We start from the raw sequence: 4,460 nt of genomic DNA, 5'->3' as shown, positions 1-4,460 counted from the left end.
ACTATTCTTTATTTGCACAATTTAGCTCAAAAGCAAGAAGATCATAACAGCTAACAATTTGTGCTCCCAACTAGTAAAACAGATAAAAAAAGTCCAAGTTCTTTACCTAGGATTTCCGGGCCATCCGTAAATTGTCTCTACCCACCTCTGTGTTCTTTTATACCACTGTGGTCCCTCACAGAACGCAGCCTTTGTTTTTTTTAGGGGGGTATGGGAGTTGGGGTACCATTTACATTTCTTTTTTATTTTTAATTTAAACAATTTTTTCAATTACAATTGGCAAGCAATGTAGTATTAGTTTCAGGTTTACAACAGAGTGTAGAATAATTTCTTGAGACGTGAATTACTTGCTTTTGGGGGGGGGGGGCGGAAATCAATATTCTTCATCCCTTTTGTCTTTGTAACTTGTTCTTTCTCCCTGCATGCTCTTTGTCTGCCACTGAGATGTTCATCTCAGATTCACTCATTCTGCAAAGTCCAGTTAGTTCAGGCTCTACTTTCTCTAAGAAGTCTTCCAAGTACCCAAGCACAATTAACTGTGCTCTCCTCCATCGCATGTCATGGCTACTTATATTAACATGATTATTGTAGAGCACACTTCATATTAGAGCTATGGACATTACTTCATCTTTCCCCATTATGTGTAGAACTCTTTGAGATAAGAAGCCTTGTCTTCTCTATTTTTAAACCCACTTCCCTATAGTACTTAATACAGAGACACCCTAATGAATTAGTTAATTATGGGCAAAATGTGTTAGTCTCTAGAGAAGAAGTTACCATCTTCTTTTGAAAAAAAAACTTAAGAGACCATTTGAGAAAAACAAAAATAATAAAAAATAATAACTGTCATATACTGAAAGATCACTACGTTCCAGGCACTATACTAGGCATGTCTCACACATTGTCATTTAATCCTCACAAAAACTCCGTGAGACTAGAAGTTACCTCCATTTGTAGAAGAGCAACCTGAGACTCAGAAAGACAAATGACTTATCCAAGGCCACTGGTTCTGAAATGTAGATGTGCATTGTAATTGTCTGGGGAGTTTTAAGAAATATTGATTGATGCCTGGGCCCCACCCCTAAATATTGTGATCATTGGTTTGGGGTGGGGCTTGGTATTAGGATTTTTAGGCTCCCTGGATAATTTTAGCATTCAGCCAGGACCCAGAAGACTTGTCCAAAACACACAACTAAGTGTACTGCTGGGTCTATTCAACTTCATGGCCATGGCCTTGTGTTTCATTGTCTGTAAGCAAAGGTAAAAGGAGTGTTAGAGATGGGTTACAGTAAACAGGTGGAGTTGGAGATGGAGGAGGGGTCTGATTTTGACATTTAGATCTGGAGTTGCAACGCAATTGTTCCAGGGAAAATGCAGGTTTCTAGGGCTTTGCGAGCGGTTGTGGCACCTGGTCACTATAGTAAATTTAGTTTGCAGGTCCAAAATATTTGAACAAGGCTGCCTAGCTTACTCCTCTGTAGCAAGCATACAGCAAAAACAAGCCATAAAAAGTAACAATTGTTATATCACAGATGAGGCACAATCCACAAACTGACTGATAACTTTTTTCCCCCCATCATTTGCCTAGGACCTATTTTATTTCCTAGTTACATGGCAGGCTGATTAATGGCCTTCCAAAATTCTGCATGACATTCCCTCCTGCAAAAGGTGTGTCTTGTCCAGGCTAATCCTGAAAGCAGATAAACAGCACAGCTAATCGAAGCTCAGGAGAGCTTTGCCCTCTCCCAGCCAAGCAAGGATGGGAGTCAATGTCCTTCGTGTTTGCACAGAGGCAGGAATCTTTCCTTTCTCAACAAATACTAGCAGAGGCAGAATGAAGGTTCAGGAATCACCCTTTACTTAGAAGCAGAGAAGAACAAGTTTGGGGAACATGCTCACAGGATTGAAGCCGTATTGTTGGAGAAAGTCTAGACATCAAGGAACACCTAGGGTCGCTGGCAGCCACCAGGGCTCCCCTGGAGGCTCCAGAGGAACCAAGCCTCTGACTCCTTGATGTCAGATTTCTGGCCTCCTTGCCCTTGAGAGTATAAACTCCTATATTTTAAGCCACCCAATTTGTGGTGGTTTGTTGAGGCAGTCCTGGAAATGCATACATCATACTCAGATTTTAAAGAAAAATGCACCATTTCTATTTCTTGAATTAACCCGTTAATCCTCACAAATTCTCATCGTAAGAGGCAGTGGGAAAAACCCAAATTTAGTTTCATCAAGTTAGCTCAGCCTGATGTAATCTCACAGTGCCTTAAGATCACTCGGCTTTTTTCTTCCCAGTGTTTCCAATTCTCTCCCTCTCGCCTCAGATCCACCATCTAGAACCTTCCACAGAATCCAGGCTTCTCCAGACTCCAGAAAGGGCGATGACCCTTGCTGCCTGGTTCCTGGGCCCCCTGCTTGGCAGCAGATGACCCGGAGGCCAATGACTGGTGAACTTGACCTCTGTGCTCTCCCGCTCCAGACAGGGCCTGCCCTGTGTCTCTCCCCCTCCCCCTCAAGCTGCACTTCCCTCTGAGGGTGATCACTCCCCTTCAGTCTCAGGCCAGGTGGCCCGCCCTGCAGCACCCTGCCATAGGTCACTTTGCCTGTGGAAGAGCAACCCCTAAGGCAAGCTCCCTAGCCTTTCTCAGCTAACATCCAGGCCCCTCAATAATTTTTTTAAAAATCTAGCTTTTTCCAGTCCCCATAAGAGCCGAGGGTGCTTAAGATGTTATCTCAGACTAGTTCTTCCCCTAACCACAGCGTGCCTCTGACTTGGCTCTGAGGCAGACACCCCGTGTTGATGTTGGGGACATCATATGAATAAATCCCTCTCCTCTTGGATAGCAATTAGGAAGCAGGAAAAGAAAAACCCACCTCCGCTTTCAGCTTTGTCCTAAATCTACCCAGAAGCTTTCCTCTCCTTGCACTTTAGCCCCGAGAGGCTGAGAAAGATACTCCTGTTTTGCCACCTGTGTCATTGAGCTGCTAACTTGTTTGCTCCCACCACATCCGAAACAGCAGGAACAGCCCTCAGCTACTTCTTTCTCTCTCACAATGACGGTCCTTATTCTGCACCCTTCCCCTTCCCAAGGTGGCATCTTTCTTCCTTCATATCTAAGGCTGTATTGGAAGACCATGATTTACCACAAAAAAGGAGATAAGGGAGACCCAGAAACATCCTGGCCACATGAGCCACGAGGATGGCCACATGAGCAAGTACCAGGGGCACCGGGAAACCAGAAGGATCAACTTGGACAGAAAGCACCCAGGTGACTTTGGCGAGGTTAGTATGAGGCGTTACCACTACAAGGGGAACCAGAACTTCTGCCCAACTGTCAGCGTCAATAAATTATGGATCTTGGTCAGTGAGCAGATACAGGTAAATGCTCCCCAAAACAGAACTAGAGATGCCCCCATCACTGATGTGGTGCAATCCGGTTGGGAAAATGTTTTGGGGAAGGGAGAGCTCCTAAAATCACCTGTCCTGAAGATCAAATTTTTCAGCAGAAGAGCCAATGAGAGCAAGTGGAGGAGCCTGGTGTCCTGGTTTGAAGCCACATGGAGCTCATTAAATGCCAACAAATGCTTCAAAAGATACTAATGGCACAACAGGTTGGATGGCATTCAATGTCCTCTCTGTCGCCTCTTAATCTGGGAAGGGCATCTTTGCAAATGCACTGCCCTCTCAGCTGCAACTATGAGCTCCAGCGAGGAGAAAAGAAGATTTTTCTAGCCGCTGATGCCACATCAGTCAAGAACAGCTTTCGGGTTGGGTGTGACCATTCTGTACAAATTGTTCCATATCTGATAGTTACGGGTCAGAAACCTCCGGCATCTTGGCTTTATTCTACTTGCGTGCAGAGCAGGCGTCCTTCCTTCCTTCAGCCTTCTTCCCCACCTGCCAAGTTGGTAAAATTCTCTTTTTCAATATTTGTCTGACATCTACTCTTCCGTGAAGTATTCCCTGATTCTCCCAAGGGAAATTAGTCATTCTTTCTCTCCAAAACCCCTATACTTTGTACACAGTCCCATTAGCACATCTAATATCCTGTATCCCATATGCTTATTTACCTGGTTTCCTCTGGCTACTTTCTAAAGGGAGCAAATTATGTCCCATTCGAGTCCGTCTATTTAGGTCAGCGGTTCTTCACACTGAAATCACCTGAGAAGCTTTAAAACCTATGGATGCTGAGGAGAATCCCCAGAAGTTCTGGTTTAATTAGTCTGGGGTTTGGCATTGAACTGCACTTTTTTATTAGATCGCTTTTGAATGCCGAGGATAATCCTAACGCACAGCCAAGGTTCAGAATCACTGCCCTTGTGCTCGGCGTAGGGCTCAGTATATTCTACTGTCAGCCATTTAACCTCCTTGTGTTCCTTATGTTTCATGTTCTTAACCTTAGCAGATTCCTCCTACAACTGCTGTTAGTGTGAGTCACCAAAATATTGCTTCTTCCTGGAAA

General features: G+C 44.4%; 1 pseudogene; it reads left to right on the top strand.

Moving 5' to 3' along the window:
* The first annotated feature begins 3,184 nt into the window (after nt 1–3,184).
* On the top strand, nt 3,185–3,598 carry LOC107525461 (large ribosomal subunit protein uL15 pseudogene; annotated as a pseudogene).
* The last annotated feature ends 862 nt before the right edge of the window (nt 3,599–4,460 follow it).

This window comes from Miniopterus natalensis, chromosome 3, assembly GCF_054644295.1.
Source record: "Miniopterus natalensis isolate mMinNat1 chromosome 3, mMinNat1.hap1, whole genome shotgun sequence".
NCBI classification, from domain to species: Eukaryota; Metazoa; Chordata; class Mammalia; order Chiroptera; family Miniopteridae; genus Miniopterus; species Miniopterus natalensis.
The sequence above is the reverse complement of the archived record's forward strand: the minus strand, read 5'-3'. Positions and strand labels throughout refer to the sequence as shown.